The 19,211-nt window shown below is 32.4% G+C and overlaps 1 long non-coding RNA gene across 2 annotated transcripts; it reads left to right on the top strand.

The window, feature by feature from the left end:
* The first annotated feature begins 731 nt into the window (after positions 1-731).
* On the top strand, positions 732-18,994 carry LOC127735372 (uncharacterized). Of its 2 annotated transcripts, none has more exons than XR_007998371.1 (3): positions 732-903; positions 1,206-1,247; positions 18,865-18,994. It is a non-coding gene; the product is annotated as an uncharacterized LOC127735372 (long non-coding RNA). The 2 variants fall into 2 exon arrangements; XR_007998372.1 differs by lacking the exon at positions 18,865-18,994 and adding an exon at positions 10,138-10,267.
* Positions 18,995-19,211: the final 217 nt, after the last annotated feature.

Genomic DNA, 19,211 nt, shown 5'->3' on the forward strand with positions numbered 1-19,211 from the left:
TTAAATTTACTTCTCAATAAAGTTTATGTAAGTGGGGGAAAAGAAAGAACAAAAATATATCCTTCATTCCAAAAAATGCTTTTATCATAAATTAACTGAGAATTGATAATATTATTTTTTTTTACAAAAAGGATATATTTTTTTCTTTCTTTTTCCCCACTTACATAAACTTTATTGAGAAGTAAATTTAATGTTTTTCTTATTAAATGAAAGAAAAACAAAAGTAATCTCCTTTTTAGCATAATTATATTTTTTTCCATTTGATTTTTCATTCCAGACATTTTGCCAGTTTGTGTTATTGGTGTGCTCTATCTGCTACCAATAAACCCAATTTTTAGAGAAGATTTGATAGGATACCTACAGAATATCTACTTTTTAACCACCGGAAGACACTTAATTATTTCTAGGAAGTTCAAACAAATATTAAAAAATAAACTCAACAAATACTAACATTTCTTTTACTCTTAAATGTTGCTTTACATGTTACAAGTATGGTTATGACCTACAGGTATATTTTCTTTATCGTCTTGTCTTAAATATTAGATATATGGGGGGAAAAATAATAAATAAATATATATTATAAACACTTATCTTACCTAGTGATATTTTTTCTGTAGCTGTTACTTCTTCTTTTTTCAAGTTGCCTGTTTCAATGGTTGTGTCCTAAAAAAGTGGTTAGTCATAACAATGAGTTGTTAACAATTATTTTGTCTTAACTGTTTATTTTTTTTTCTCTTTGTAGAACCAAGTTAAAGATTTAACATCAAGTGAGGAGATGGAGATAGAAGAATATTATCATGTTAGCACAAGCAGTAGTGGTGCTTCATGTAGTGGTGCTACATGTAGTGGTAATGTCATTACTAGACCACCAACCATATGCTGTGTTGAAATAGACACAAAGATGTAAGCATAACTCTTTTATAAATATAATCTTTTAGATTAAAAAAATCATAATCAAAATATTGTTTAACATGAGTAATTGTGATTTTATAACTAATGAAATATTCAACATAATAAACTTTTTTTTTATAGTACATGAAACAAATTTATGGGTTAGTTCACTTTCTTTACATAGACATATGTCTCCAAAATATAAAACACTATGTTAATTTCCATAAAATAGGAGATAATTATGTTAACATTTTCTGTGTATTCACGTGAACAATTGTTTTTTTTTTTTTTTTTTTTTTTTTTTTTTTAATCAGGACATATCATTAGTGCAAGAGGCTAGTGAAATATTCCTCAATGTGAGTATATAATTATTTTATCAATATTATTTCTATTTTTAATAATATCATTGACATGTATTTCCTGTAAACTTATGGAGCATATCATCACCAAACACATCATCAATCATCTTGTAAAGAACATTATACTGTATGACCTCCAGCATGGCTTCCGTCAGTCTAGACTTCAGGAATGCACGCTTTATGACGATATTCGATATAACCTTTTTCATGAATGTTCAAATTTATTCAAGATTTTCACAGCCTTGATTTATTAAATTTATTGAAATTATGAACTGTTATGATATACAATATTTCCTATGCAAATTTTTATATAAATTTATCTGGCATACAAAATTGGTTTACAGCTGTTTATGAAACTTTTATAAGCCTGAGATTTTTATTAGTTTAATTTTATCAGAAAAAGTAAGAATTAGACAATTTTAAATGTATATATAATAATTTGAATATATTGATTAGTAATTTTTAATGGTCAATTTTTGTGACTTGTATGTTTTTACGTGATATATTTGAAATTTTTATAGAATTTTAAGTTTTATAGTGTCTCATAAGTCGTTTTTATGGCTGAATATTGATTGTTTTATGTGTATATAATTATAAAATGTTGCTTATATTTATGTCAATCAATATGTGACACTTTAATAAACTATTTACTTACTTACTTTCTAGATCTTGTGAAACACAACTCATTTCATTCATCAAAGAGCTCGCAGCAAGTAATAACAACAACACTCAAACAGACTTAATTATAATGGACTTTGCCAAAGCCTTTGACAAAGTCCCTCATAAAAGATTACTTTACAAATTAAACTATTACGGTATCCAAAATGAAACTTTAAACTGGGTCTCTGCCTTCTTAAATGACAGAACACAAACAGTTGTCCTGGATGGAGAGTCATCTGACCTGGCTTCAGTCACCTCAGGTGTCCCTCAAGGCACAGTCCTAGGCACAGTATTATTTTTGGTATATATTTTAATGACATACCAGAATACCTATTATCCAGTAAGCTCAGACTGTTTGCCGATGACAGTATCATCTACAAAACCATCAAATCTCAAAGTGACTGTGATGCACTACAGTTAGATTTAGATGCAGCTGCGAGGTGGGAGCAAGACTGTTGATGGCTTTCCATCCAGACAAATGCACAGTCCTTACAGTATCACAAAAGAAAAAACCGTTTAAACATGACTATATCCTCCACAATCACAAACTTGACCTGGTCTCTTCAGCTAAATATCTGGGCATTACACTACAAGCAAACTTAAAATGGTCAAAACATACAGACAACATCATAGCTAATGGCAACAAATATTTGGGTTTCTTAAAAAGAAATTTAAAAACATCATGTCAAAACATCAAAACTCAGGCATATCTGGCACTAGTCCGACCAAAACTGGAATATTCATGTTCAGTATGGGACCCTCACACAGTTGAACAAACCTCTAAAATCAATATGGTCCAAAGGCGAGCTGCCAGATATGTCTGTAACAGTTACCATAACATCAGTAGTCCGACAGACATGATAAACTCATTAAACTGGCCCACACTACAAGAAAGAAGACTACGCACAAGATTGATAATGTTCTACAAAATAGTACATCAAATCGTAGCAATCCCATCTGCTATTCTCATACCATCAGACAGTAGAACCCGCAAAAATCATAATTTCACTTTCAGACACATTTCAATCCAATAAGATACATATAAATTTTCATTTTTTCCATATACCATAACTCAGTGGCATTTATTGCCAATCCATACAGTCGCTGTCACTACAGTTGACACTTTCAGAGAACAGCTCACACCAGCTGTTCTCCACAAATTCATTTAACTTTAGAGATAACTGTATTGTATTCGAAGCTTTGCGCACGTCCATCGGTAGTTTTACTGTCGCAAATTTAGTTTACCTGGCGACGCGTAGCGGAGACACGTAAACGGATATTTGCGACAGTAAAACTACCGATGGACGTCCGCAAATCTTTAAATACAATACAGTTATCTCTATTCTAATGCAAAATAAACAAATCATTCAGTTTTAGTCATGATTTCAGTGTAAAATTTTCATCAAACCAAAATACCGCTAAATGATGTTATCTTCTTTGGCGCCATAACTAGGTGACGTCATAGGTATGCCTCCGGCATCAAACGTAAATACCGGGCGTTTTCTGGTTTCTTGTCCGCTTCAGAATGTAATAAAATTTCATAAAAAGAAGATTTCTAAGTGCAAAATGTGAGTTGTTTGCTTATTATTGGAGACATTACATGTCAATACATTCCGGCATTCAAAATGTCGGCTTCCTTAGTTACAGACAGGGAGATAGAGAATTTTACGCTTACTGTCATCCAATCAGAAACATTGATACAACATAATTGCATTAGAATTAAGAGATAACTGTATTGTATTTGAAGCTTTGCGGAAGTCCATCGGTAGTTTTACTGTCGCAAATTTAGTTTACCTGGCGACGCGTAGCGGAGACAGGTAAACGGGTATTTGCGACAGTAAAACTACCGATGGACGTCAAATACAATACAGTTATCTCTATTCTAATGCAAAACAAGTACATAATTCAATTTCAATCATTATTTCAGTGTAAAATTCTCATTAAAGAAAATTCCGTTTTCTTCTTTGGCCCCTAAACTAGGTGACGTCATAGGTATGCTTCCGGCGTCAAACGTAAACACCGGGCGTTTTCTGGCTCCTTGGCCGCTTCAGAATGTAATTAAATTTGATAAAAAGAAGATTTCTAGGTGCAACATGTGAGTTTTTTTGCTTATTATTGTAAAAATTGCATGTCAATAAATTCCGCAATTCAAAATGTCGGCTGCCTTAGTTACAGACAAGGAGAATTTTACGCTTACTGTCATCCAATCAGAACCATTGATACAAAGTAATTGCATTAGAATTATTATTTAAGGAATGACTGTAATATTTTTTCTGTCTATGAAGAAATAACATCAAAAATGTGGTGCACACTGAATAACCTGCGTAGCGGGTTATTTTAACGTGTGCACCACATTTTTTATGTTATTTCGAATAGACAGAAAAAATATTACAGTCATTTCTTATAATTTAATTCTAAATTCCATTTTAAACCGGAGTAAACCATGAAAAAACGTTGATGACGTCACGGTCACATGACAAAATTATGTCTATGAGCTGATAAACAAAACAACGCCAGCCAATCAGAAGACCCGGTACATCCAAAATTAAATTATTAGCCTATGTACATAGTTTTCATTCCAAAAAATGCTTTTATCAATTAACTGAGTATTGATAAAATTATGGTTTTTTTTACAAAAAAGGATATATTTTTTTTTCTTTCTTTTCCCCTCTTACATAAACTTTATTGAGAAGTAAATTTGATGATTTTCTTATTTTATTTTAGTTCAAAACTTTAAAATTAAGACTTACAAAATATTCCATTGATGCGAGTGGTGTTTCCTTCTTTTTCTTCTTCCAACTCTTTCACTCCAAGTGTACTGCTTATTCCTAATTAAATAAAAATGAAAATATTTGTTAACAAACACTAACATTTCTTTTAACTAGATATAAGAAGATGTGGTATGAGTGCCAATGAGACAACTCTCCATCCAAGTCAAAATTTATAAAAGTAAACCATTATAGGTCACAGTACGGTCTTCAACACGGAGCCTTGGCTCACACCTAACAGTAAGCTATAAAGGGCCCCAAAAAATTACTAGTGTAAAACCATTCAAACGGGAAAACCAACGGTCTAATCTATATAAAAAACGAGAAACGAGAAACACTTATGAACCACATCAACAAACGACAACTACTGAACATCAGATTCCTGACTAAGGACAGGTGCAAACAAATGCAGCGGGTTTAACTGTTTATTTTTTTTTTCTCTTTGTAGAACCAAGATATAGATTTAACATCAAGTGAGGAGATGGAGATAGAAGAATATTATCATGTTAGCACAAGCAGAAGTGGTGCTTCATGTAGTGGCGCTACATGTAGTGACAATGTCATTACTAGACCACCAACTATATGCTGTGTTTAAATATACACAAAGATGTAAGCATAACTCTTTTATAAATATAATCTTGTAGATTAAAAAATCATAATCAAGATATTGTTTAACATGAGTAATTGTGATTTTATAACTAATGAAATATTCAACATAATAAAGTGTTTTTTATAGTACATGAAACAAATTTATGGGTTAGTTCACTTTCTTTACATAGACATATGTCTCCAAAATATAAAACACTATGTTAATTTCCATAAAATAGGAGATAATTATGTTAACATTTTTTGTGTATTCACGTCTACTATATGTTTTTTTTTTTTTTTTTTTTTTTTTAATCGGGACATATCATTAGTGCAAGAGGCTAGTGAAATATTCCTCAATGTGAGTATATAATTATTTTATCAACATTATTTCTATTTTTAACAATATCATTGACATGTAATTCCTGTAAACTTATGGAGCATATCATCACCAAACACATCATCAACCATCTTGAAAAGAACAATATACTGTATGACCTCCAGCATGGCTTCCGTCAGTCTAGACTTCAGGAATGCACGCTTTATGACGATATTCGATATAACCTTTTTCATGAATGGTCAAAATTAATTCAAGATTTTCACAGCCTTGATATAGATAATAAATTTATTGAAATTATGAACTGTTATGATATACAATATTTCCTATGCAAATTTTTATATGAATTTTTCTGGCGTAGAAAATTGTTTTACAGCTGTTTATGAAACTTTTATAAGCCTGAGATTTTTATTAGTTTAATTCTATCAAAAAAAGTAAGAATTAGACAATTTTAAATGTATGTATAATAATTTGAATATACTGATTAGTAATTTTTAATGGTCATTTTTTGTGACTTGTATGTTTTTACGTGATACATTTGAAATTTTTATAGAATTTTAAGTTTTATAGTGTCTCATAAGTCGTTTTTATGGCTGGATATTGATTGTTTTATGTGTATATAATTATAAAATGTTGCTTATACTTATGTCAATCAATATGTGACACTTTAATTAACTATTTACTTACTTACTTTCTAGATCTTGTGAAACACAACTCATTTCATTCATCAAAGAGCTCGCAGCAAATAATAACAACAACACTCAAACAGACTTAATTATAATGGACTTTGCCAAAACCTTTGACAAAGTCCCTCATAAAAGATTACTTTACAAATTAAACTATTACGGTATCCAAAATGAAACTTTAAACTGGGTCTCTGCCTTCTTAAATGACAGAACACAAACAGTTATCCTGGATGGAGAGTCATCTGACCTGGCTTCAGTCACCTCAGGTGTCCCTCAAGGCACAGTCCTAGGCCCAGTATTATTTTTGGTATATATTTTAATGACCTACCAGAATACCTATTATCCAGTAAGCTCAGCCTGTTTGCCGATGACAGTATCATCTACAAAACCATCAAATCTCAAAGTGACTGTGATGCACTACAGTTAGATTTAGATGCAGCTGCTAGGTGGGAGCAAGACTGTTGATGGCTTTCCATCCAGACAAATGCCCAGTCCTTACAGTATCACAAAAGAAAAAACCGTTTAAACATGACTATATCCTCTACAATCACAAACTTGACCTGTTCTCTTCAGCTAAATATCTGGGCATTACACTACAAGCAAACTTAAAATGGTCAAAACATACAGACAACATCATAGCTAATGGCAACAAATATTCGTGTTTCTTAAAAAGAAATTTAAAAACATAATGTCAGAACATCAAAACTCAGGTATATCTGGCACTAGTCCGACCAAAACTGGAATATTCATGTTCAGTATGGGACCCTCACACGGTTGAACAAACCTCTAAAATCGAGATGGTCCAAAGGCGAGCTGCCAGATATGTCTGTAACAGGTACCATAACATCAGAAGTCCGACAGACATGATAAACTCAATAAACTGGCCCACACTACAAGAAAGAAGACTACGCACAAGATTGATAATGTTCTACAAAATAGTTCATCAAATCGTAGCAATCCCATCTGCTATTCTCATACCATCAGACAGTAGAACCCGCAAAAATCATAATTTCACTTTCAGACACATTTCAACCAAAAAGATGCATATAAATTTTCATTTTTTCCATATACCATAACTCAGTGGAATTTATTGTCAATCCATACAGTCGCTGTCACTACAGTCGACACTTTCAGAGAACAGCTCACACCAGCTGTTCTCCACAAATTCATTTAACTTTAGAGATAACTGTATTGTATTTGAAGCTTTGCGCACGTCCATCGGTAGTTTTGCTGTCGCAAATTTAGTTTACCTGGCGACGCGTAGCGGAGACAGGTAAATGGATATTTGCGACAGTAAAACTACCAATGTACGTCCGCAAATCTTCAAATACAATACAGTTATCTCTATTCTAATGCAAAATAAACAAATCATTCAATTTTAGTCATGATTTCAGTGTAAAATTTTCATCAAACCAAAATTCCGCTAAATGATGTTATCTTCTTTGGCGCCATAACTAGGTGATGTCATAGGTATGCTTTCGGCATCAAACGTAAATACTGGGCGTTTTCTGGTTTCTTGTCCGCTTCAAAATGTAATAAAATTTGATAAAAAGAAGATTTCTAGGTGCAAAATGTGAGTTTTTTGCTTATTATTGGAGACATTACATGTCCATACATTCCGGCATTCAAAATGTCGGCTTCCTTAGTTACAGACAGGGAGATAGAGAAGTTTACGCTTATTGTCATCCAATCAGAAACATTGATACAACATAATTGCATTAGAATAATTATTAGCCTATGTACATAGTTTTAATCACAATTTAAAAAATCACGCACTTCAAATTTATTTCCAATTATTTTTGTGTTTTTGTAAATATATATGAAGGCCACGCTGCGCAAAACAGTAAACAATCTTCAGATCAATTAAGAACTACCGAAAACCTAAAGAAGAAGAAGATTGGAAATCAAATTTATATCACGTGATTAATTTCTTTACATGTTCACATGATTAACACTTCCTAATAATTTACGCAAATAATATCGCATGCTTTCCTTATATGGTCACATGATTAATTACCTAATATGGTATCACGTGCTTAGCATTCAAATAGAAAAATATTTTTCACTTGTAAAATTTAATCAAACACATAGTACTTACATGCGATGAGCATTCACTCCGTTCACCCCCATAATCTTCCCTTCCACAGTATCACACAGCTCTTTATTGGGCTAAAATCAGCAAAGACCCATCGAAACAACATCTGATACAAAAATTTAACAATACTTTTAGATATTTGGATGATATATTGGCTCTCAATAATGACGATTTTAGTGTGTATACTAAAGAAATTTATCCTGTTGAACTTACTTTAAATAAAGCTAATACTAACAATGACCACTGTCCTTTCCTCGATCTTGATATCTATGTCATTAACGGGAAGCTTAATAAAAAAATTTATGATAAAAGAGATGATTTTTCATTTTCTATCGTTAATTATCCATTTTTAGATGGTGACGTTCCCTTGTCACCATCTTATGGTGTTTATATATCTCAACTTGTACGATTCGCTTGTGTATGTAACAACGTATTAGATTTTAGCGAGAGAAATTTATGTATTACTGAAAAATTATTACACCAGGATTTTCGATATCATAAACTAGTCAAAACATTTACTAAATTTTATCATCGGTATAAGGACATCATTCGTTAATATAACTCAACATGCAGACATCTTATACGTTCGGGTATTTCACATCCAATCTTTTATGGTAATATTGTTTACAAAGCACAAAAATGTCAGTATTCACCTCAAAAGCTAACAAAACCTTTAAACAGACTTATTAAGAAGGGATATAGTTCAATACTGTTGTCAGGTCATTTAAGATTGCATATTTTGGCTTTAATATTGATTCACTTATAGGGTCTTTGCATCGGAATTAAACATATTTATTCTAAAACCAGTTGTTGGCATGACACGGGTTATGTTCTTCTCATATATTTTATGATGGTATAATACTAAACCCCTAACAGCAGGGATTTGTTTCCTATTCTGACATCGGACTCGGACTTCTCTTAAACTGAGTTTTACTGTGCGTACTGTTATACGTTTGTTTTTTCTACATTGGCTAGAGGTATAGGGGGAGGGTTGAGATCTCAAAAAACATGTTTAACCCCGCCGCATTTTTGCGCCTGTCCCAAGTCAGGAGCCTCTGGCCTTTGTTAGTCTTGTATCATTTTTAATTTTAGTTTCTTGTGTATAATTTGGAGTTTAGTATGACGTCCATTATCACTGAACTAGTATACATATTTGTTTAGGGGCCAGCTGAAGGACGCCTCCAGGTGCGGGAGTTTCTCGCTGCATTAAAGACCCATTCATGGTGGCCTTCGGCTGTTTTCTGCTCTATGGTCGGGTTGTTGTCTCTTTGACACATTCCCCATTTCCATTCTCAATTTTATAGTAAGTTCAAACACACAACTAGCTCTTACAAGGATATCTTGAATCTGTTCCCTTTTGATAATATGGTTCATCAGCACTCTGTTGATAGAAGGATCTATCTCCCCACTAAAGTATGTAACATCGTCACCTCGACAATCCATCACATCTTCACTTATATAGCATTCTGCTTTTAACACTTTCCACACGGGTTATTGACAAGAAACAACACACGACAACAAACAAAAACATGGCGATCATCTTCAATTTCTATAATTAGTGTGTGAACAGGTTACGTCACACTACATCACGTGGGCGAATAAAGGAAAGCTTTTATTGTCTTCACCTGATTAAAAGAACGATTTTTGAAAAAAGATTTAATCATATTTTTGTTTGTTTTTATATCAAATGATTAATCATTATTTATTACTAAAAATATATAATGAATACTCAATTACAATTGTATATATGTTTTAGGAGCCGATGGAAGTGGAAGCAGATATATTAATAAACCATAACGATACAGTTGGTATTGACAACCAAAAACATTTATTTTAAAAAAAGAAACAAGAAGAAGAGAAGGGGGAGGAAGAAGAAGCAGATAAATACATCCAACAGAATAAAAAGACAAAAAAAAAACATCTTTTAAATAAATGTTTAATAAATGAAATGTGTTATTATTTTGTGTTTAAAGAAACTATATATAGATGAAACAACAAGGTGTTTTATTTTTAAACAAACTAATCGAGAAAAGAAAGAAAATAATATCAAGAATTTACCCAGAAAAAAGAGAAAAGGTTTTTATTTTAGCTATCCTTATCTCGACTAGTTTGTAAGAAAATAAAGTTAACAGTTCGTAAATATTTCTTCTTTCTTCCTTGCAATCTGTGTTGTAGAGTATTTTCTGTAAAATAAAAAGGGTCTGTCTCTCTTTCCGTTACAATTCATTCCATTTAATCAAACAAAGGATCCCCTTATCTAGTCCGAAAACAAATGGATTTGAATTATCTGCAAATAATTGGTCAATTATTTAAAGTGATTCCTCTAATCTAGGATATCAATTAAGAGTCGTGTCTCTAATCCGAAAACAAATAGATTATAATTATCTGCAAACAATCAGTCATTTATTAAAAGTGATTCCTCTAATCTGGAATATCAATTAAGACTCAATCCTCTAATCCGAAAACAAATGGATTATAATTAGCAATTGTTTACTCTAATCAGGATTAAAAGGGGGGACAAAACATTGAAGATCAATAATCTAGATTAAAAGATAAGGATTATCCTTTAATCAGATTAATTACATAATAATGTGCTTAAAGTTGCACTATAAGCTGGATTAAGAAGATTAGAGTGCTTAAAGTTGTACCATAAGCTGGATTAAGAAGATTAGAGGGAATCCTCATTATCCTCAATGGAAATGAGGATAGTAAAAATCTCTATACTCACTACTACTCTGACCTTTGCTTTGACCTTTGACTCCTATGATAGTAAATCCTTGTCCAATTCGTGTCCGGTGGATAACTTTTGTACCGTAAAACTTAGGATAACTAAACTTGTTATGCAGTTGCATCATGGGCTTGGGGTGTGTAATATACCAAAGTCAGTCCACTCTAACCTTGACTTTGACCTTTGACCCCTATAATAGTAAAACCTTATACAATTCGTGTCCGATGCATAAATTTTGTACCGTAAAACTTAGGATGACTAAACTTAGTATGCAGTTGCATCATGGGATGGGAATGTGACACAAACTAAAGCCATATCACTCTGATCTAGACTTTGACCTTTGACCACTATGATAGTAAATAATTGTCCAATTCAAGTAAAACCTTATCCAATTCATGTCTTGCTCATATCTTTTGTACCGTAAAAAATACATTTTGTACTGTAGCACTTAGATTGACGAAACTTCGTATGCAGAAGCAACATATTGACCTTGACCTTAAATATCTGAATTTACAGTATATGAACCTCAGACTTACAATGTGTCAATTTAACACAGAGGCAATGATTATATAAAATGAATACTAGTAGCTGAAAACCAAAAATCTCTAAACGTCATTGCCTCAATACTGAATTTCACAGGATCAACTAAAATGCATATACGGGAGGTAATAGTCCCGCTATGAGGACAGTTCTAGTTTTCTCTCCGAATTCTCTGAATTACTGTTAAAAACAAACAACACAAATAGGTGTTACCGCTTCCATCCAACAATGATTGATTGGTTGTTGGTTGCTTGACGTCCAGTGGCAAATATTTCATGCATATCCGATGGACGTCCGCAAATCTTTAAATACAATACAGTTATCTCTATTCTAATGCAAAATAAACAAATCATTCAGTTTTAGTCATGATTTCAGTGTAAAATTTTCATCAAACCAAAATACCGCTAAATGATGTTATCTTCTTTGGCGCCATAACTAGGTGACGTCATAGGTATGCCTCCGGCATCAAACGTAAATACCGGGCGTTTTCTGGTTTCTTGTCCGCTTCAGAATGTAATAAAATTTCATAAAAAGAAGATTTCTAAGTGCAAAATGTGAGTTGTTTGCTTATTATTGGAGACATTACATGTCAATACATTCCGGCATTCAAAATGTCGGCTTCCTTAGTTACAGACAGGGAGATAGAGAATTTTACGCTTACTGTCATCCAATCAGAAACATTGATACAACATAATTGCATTAGAATTAAGAGATAACTGTATTGTATTTGAAGCTTTGCGGAAGTCCATCGGTAGTTTTACTGTCGCAAATTTAGTTTACCTGGCGACGCGTAGCGGAGACAGGTAAACGGGTATTTGCGACAGTAAAACTACCGATGGACGTCAAATACAATACAGTTATCTCTATTCTAATGCAAAACAAGTACATAATTCAATTTCAATCATTATTTCAGTGTAAAATTCTCATTAAAGAAAATTCCGTTTTCTTCTTTGGCCCCTAAACTAGGTGACGTCATAGGTATGCTTCCGGCGTCAAACGTAAACACCGGGCGTTTTCTGGCTCCTTGGCCGCTTCAGAATGTAATTAAATTTGATAAAAAGAAGATTTCTAGGTGCAACATGTGAGTTTTTTTGCTTATTATTGTAAAAATTGCATGTCAATAAATTCCGCAATTCAAAATGTCGGCTGCCTTAGTTACAGACAAGGAGAATTTTATGCTTACTGTCATCCAATCAGAACCATTGATACAAAGTAATTGCATTAGAATTATTATTTAAGGAATGACTGTAATATTTTTTCTGTCTATGAAGAAATAACATCAAAAATGTGGTGCACACTGAATAACCTGCGTAGCGGGTTATTTTAACGTGTGCACCACATTTTTTATGTTATTTCGAATAGACAGAAAAAATATTACAGTCATTTCTTATAATTTAATTCTAAATTCCATTTTAAACCGGAGTAAACCATGAAAAAACGTTGATGACGTCACGGTCACATGACAAAATTATGTCTATGAGCTGATAAACAAAACAACGCCAGCCAATCAGAAGACCCGGTACATCCAAAATTAAATTATTAGCCTATGTACATAGTTTTCATTCCAAAAAATGCTTTTATCAATTAACTGAGTATTGATAAAATTATGGTTTTTTTTACAAAAAAGGATATATTTTTTTTTCTTTCTTTTCCCCTCTTACATAAACTTTATTGAGAAGTAAATTTGATGATTTTCTTATTTTATTTTAGTTCAAAACTTTAAAATTAAGACTTACAAAATATTCCATTGATGCGAGTGGTGTTTCCTTCTTTTTCTTCTTCCAACTCTTTCACTCCAAGTGTACTGCTTATTCCTAATTAAATAAAAATGAAAATATTTGTTAACAAACACTAACATTTCTTTTAACTAGATATAAGAAGATGTGGTATGAGTGCCAATGAGACAACTCTCCATCCAAGTCAAAATTTATAAAAGTAAACCATTATAGGTCACAGTACGGTCTTCAACACGGAGCCTTGGCTCACACCTAACAGTAAGCTATAAAGGGCCCCAAAAAATTACTAGTGTAAAACCATTCAAACGGGAAAACCAACGGTCTAATCTATATAAAAAACGAGAAACGAGAAACACTTATGAACCACATCAACAAACGACAACTACTGAACATCAGATTCCTGACTAAGGACAGGTGCAAACAAATGCAGCGGGTTTAACTGTTTATTTTTTTTTTCTCTTTGTAGAACCAAGATATAGATTTAACATCAAGTGAGGAGATGGAGATAGAAGAATATTATCATGTTAGCACAAGCAGAAGTGGTGCTTCATGTAGTGGCGCTACATGTAGTGACAATGTCATTACTAGACCACCAACTATATGCTGTGTTTAAATATACACAAAGATGTAAGCATAACTCTTTTATAAATATAATCTTGTAGATTAAAAAATCATAATCAAGATATTGTTTAACATGAGTAATTGTGATTTTATAACTAATGAAATATTCAACATAATAAAGTGTTTTTTATAGTACATGAAACAAATTTATGGGTTAGTTCACTTTCTTTACATAGACATATGTCTCCAAAATATAAAACACTATGTTAATTTCCATAAAATAGGAGATAATTATGTTAACATTTTTTGTGTATTCACGTCTACTATATGTTTTTTTTTTTTTTTTTTTTTTTTTAATCGGGACATATCATTAGTGCAAGAGGCTAGTGAAATATTCCTCAATGTGAGTATATAATTATTTTATCAACATTATTTCTATTTTTAACAATATCATTGACATGTAATTCCTGTAAACTTATGGAGCATATCATCACCAAACACATCATCAACCATCTTGAAAAGAACAATATATTGTATGACCTCCAGCATGGCTTCCGTCAGTCTAGACTTCAGGAATGCACGCTTTATGACGATATTCGATATAACCTTTTTCATGAATGGTCAAAATTAATTCAAGATTTTCACAGCCTTGATATAGATAATAAATTTATTGAAATTATGAACTGTTATGATATACAATATTTCCTATGCAAATTTTTATATGAATTTTTCTGGCGTAGAAAATTGTTTTACAGCTGTTTATGAAACTTTTATAAGCCTGAGATTTTTATTAGTTTAATTCTATCAAAAAAAGTAAGAATTAGACAATTTTAAATGTATGTATAATAATTTGAATATACTGATTAGTAATTTTTAATGGTCATTTTTTGTGACTTGTATGTTTTTACGTGATACATTTGAAATTTTTATAGAATTTTAAGTTTTATAGTGTCTCATAAGTCGTTTTTATGGCTGGATATTGATTGTTTTATGTGTATATAATTATAAAATGTTGCTTATACTTATGTCAATCAATATGTGACACTTTAATTAACTATTTACTTACTTACTTTCTAGATCTTGTGAAACACAACTCATTTCATTCATCAAAGAGCTCGCAGCAAATAATAACAACAACACTCAAACAGACTTAATTATAATGGACTTTGCCAAAACCTTTGACAAAGTCCCTCATAAAAGATTACTTTACAAATTAAACTATTACGGTATCCAAAATGAAACTTTAAACTGGGTCTCTGCCTTCTTAAATGACAGAACACAAACAGTTATCCTGGATGGAGAGTCATCTGACCTGGCTTCAGTCACCTCAGGTGTCCCTCAAGGCACAGTCCTAGGCCCAGTATTATTTTTGGTATATATTTTAATGACCTACCAGAATACCTATTATCCAGTAAGCTCAGCCTGTTTGCCGATGACAGTATCATCTACAAAACCATCAAATCTCAAAGTGACTGTGATGCACTACAGTTAGATTTAGATGCAGCTGCTAGGTGGGAGCAAGACTGTTGATGGCTTTCCATCCAGACAAATGCCCAGTCCTTACAGTATCACAAAAGAAAAAACCGTTTAAACATGACTATATCCTCTACAATCACAAACTTGACCTGTTCTCTTCAGCTAAATATCTGGGCATTACACTACAAGCAAACTTAAAATGGTCAAAACATACAGACAACATCATAGCTAATGGCAACAAATATTCGTGTTTCTTAAAAAGAAATTTAAAAACATAATGTCAGAACATCAAAACTCAGGTATATCTGGCACTAGTCCGACCAAAACTGGAATATTCATGTTCAGTATGGGACCCTCACACGGTTGAACAAACCTCTAAAATCGAGATGGTCCAAAGGCGAGCTGCCAGATATGTCTGTAACAGGTACCATAACATCAGAAGTCCGACAGACATGATAAACTCAATAAACTGGCCCACACTACAAGAAAGAAGACTACGCACAAGATTGATAATGTTCTACAAAATAGTTCATCAAATCGTAGCAATCCCATCTGCTATTCTCATACCATCAGACAGTAGAACCCGCAAAAATCATAATTTCACTTTCAGACACATTTCAACCAAAAAGATGCATATAAATTTTCATTTTTTCCATATACCATAACTCAGTGGAATTTATTGTCAATCCATACAGTCGCTGTCACTACAGTCGACACTTTCAGAGAACAGCTCACACCAGCTGTTCTCCACAAATTCATTTAACTTTAGAGATAACTGTATTGTATTTGAAGCTTTGCGCACGTCCATCGGTAGTTTTGCTGTCGCAAATTTAGTTTACCTGGCGACGCGTAGCGGAGACAGGTAAATGGATATTTGCGACAGTAAAACTACCAATGTACGTCCGCAAATCTTCAAATACAATACAGTTATCTCTATTCTAATGCAAAATAAACAAATCATTCAATTTTAGTCATGATTTCAGTGTAAAATTTTCATCAAACCAAAATTCCGCTAAATGATGTTATCTTCTTTGGCGCCATAACTAGGTGATGTCATAGGTATGCTTTCGGCATCAAACGTAAATACTGGGCGTTTTCTGGTTTCTTGTCCGCTTCAAAATGTAATAAAATTTGATAAAAAGAAGATTTCTAGGTGCAAAATGTGAGTTTTTTGCTTATTATTGGAGACATTACATGTCCATACATTCCGGCATTCAAAATGTCGGCTTCCTTAGTTACAGACAGGGAGATAGAGAAGTTTACGCTTATTGTCATCCAATCAGAAACATTGATACAACATAATTGCATTAGAATAATTATTAGCCTATGTACATAGTTTTAATCACAATTTAAAAAATCACGCACTTCAAATTTATTTCCAATTATTTTTGTGTTTTTGTAAATATATATGAAGGCCACGCTGCGCAAAACAGTAAACAATCTTCAGATCAATGAAGAACTACCGAAAACCTAAAGAAGAAGAAGATTGGAAATCAAATTTATATCACGTGATTAATTTCTTTACATGTTCACATGATTAACACTTCCTAATAATTTACGCAAATAATATCGCATGCTTTCCTTATATGGTCACATGATTAATTACCTAATATGGTATCACGTGCTTAGCATTCAAATAGAAAAATATTTTTCACTTGTAAAATTTAATCAAACACATAGTACTTACATGCGATGAGCATTCACTCCGTTCACCCCCATAATCTTCCCTTCCACAGTATCACACAGCTCTTTATTGGGCTAAAATCAGCAAAGACCCATCGAAACAACATCTGATACAAAAATTTAACAATACTTTTAGATATTTGGATGATATATTGGCTCTCAATAATGACGATTTTAGTGTGTATACTAAAGAAATTTATCCTGTTGAACTTACTTTAAATAAAGCTAATACTAACAATGACCACTGTCCTTTCCTCGATCTTGATATCTATGTCATTAACGGGAAGCTTAATAAAAAAATTTATGATAAAAGAGATGATTTTTCATTTTCTATCGTTAATTATCCATTTTTAGATGGTGACGTTCCCTTGTCACCATCTTATGGTGTTTATATATCTCAACTTGTACGATTCGCTTGTGTATGTAACAACGTATTAGATTTTAGCGAGAGAAATTTATGTATTACTGAAAAATTATTACACCAGGATTTTCGATATCATAAACTAGTCAAAACATTTACTAAATTTTATCATCGGTATAAGGACATCATTCGTTAATATAACTCAACATGCAGACATCTTATACGTTCGGGTATTTCACATCCAATCTTTTATGGTAATATTGTTTACAAAGCACAAAAATGTCAGTATTCACCTCAAAAGCTAACAAAACCTTTAAACAGACTTATTAAGAAGGGATATAGTTCAATACTGTTGTCAGGTCATTTAAGATTGCATATTTTGGCTTTAATATTGATTCACTTATAGGGTCTTTGCATCGGAATTAAACATATTTATTCTAAAACCAGTTGTTGGCATGACACGGGTTATGTTCTTCTCATATATTTTATGATGGTATAATACTAAACCCCTAACAGCAGGGATTTGTTTCCTATTCTGACATCGGACTCGGACTTCTCTTAAACTGAGTTTTACTGTGCGTACTGTTATACGTTTGTTTTTTCTACATTGGCTAGAGGTATAGGGGGAGGGTTGAGATCTCAAAAAACATGTTTAACCCCGCCGCATTTTTGCGCCTGTCCCAAGTCAGGAGCCTCTGGCCTTTGTTAGTCTTGTATCATTTTTAATTTTAGTTTCTTGTGTATAATTTGGAGTTTAGTATGACGTCCATTATCACTGAACTAGTATACATATTTGTTTAGGGGCCAGCTGAAGGACGCCTCCAGGTGCGGGAGTTTCTCGCTGCATTAAAGACCCATTCATGGTGGCCTTCGGCTGTTTTCTGCTCTATGGTCGGGTTGTTGTCTCTTTGACACATTCCCCATTTCCATTCTCAATTTTATAGTAAGTTCAAACACACAACTAGCTCTTACAAGGATATCTTGAATCTGTTCCCTTTTGATAATATGGTTCATCAGCACTCTGTTGATAGAAGGATCTATCTCCCCACTAAAGTATGTAACATCGTCACCTCGACAATCCATCACATCTTCACTTATATAGCATATTCTGCTTTTAACACTTTCCACACGGGTTATTGACAAGAAACAACACACGACAACAAACAAAAACATGGCGATCATCTTCAATTTCTATAATTAGTGTGTGAACAGGTTACGTCACACTACATCACGTGGGCGAATAAAGGAAAGCTTTTATTGTCTTCACCTGATTAAAAGAACGATTTTTGAAAAAAGATTTAATCATATTTTTGTTTGTTTTTATATCAAATGATTAATCATTATTTATTACTAAAAATATATAATGAATACTCAATTACAATTGTATATATGTTTTAGGAGCCGATGGAAGTGGAAGCAGATATATTAATAAACCATAACGATACAGTTGGTATTGACAACCAAAAACATTTATTTTAAAAAAAGAAACAAGAAGAAGAGAAGGGGGAGGAAGAAGAAGCAGATAAATACATCCAACAGAATAAAAAGACAAAAAAAAAACATCTTTTAAATAAATGTTTAATAAATGAAATGTGTTATTATTTTGTGTTTAAAGAAACTATATATAGATGAAACAACAAGGTGTTTTATTTTTAAACAAACTAATCGAGAAAAGAAAGAAAATAATATCAAGAATTTACACAGAAAAAAGAGAAAAGGTTTTTATTTTAGCTATCCTTATCTCG

This window comes from Mytilus californianus, unplaced genomic scaffold (assembly GCF_021869535.1).
Source record: "Mytilus californianus isolate M0D057914Y unplaced genomic scaffold, xbMytCali1.0.p SCAF_3, whole genome shotgun sequence".
NCBI lineage: Eukaryota > Metazoa > Mollusca > Bivalvia > Mytilida > Mytilidae > Mytilus > Mytilus californianus.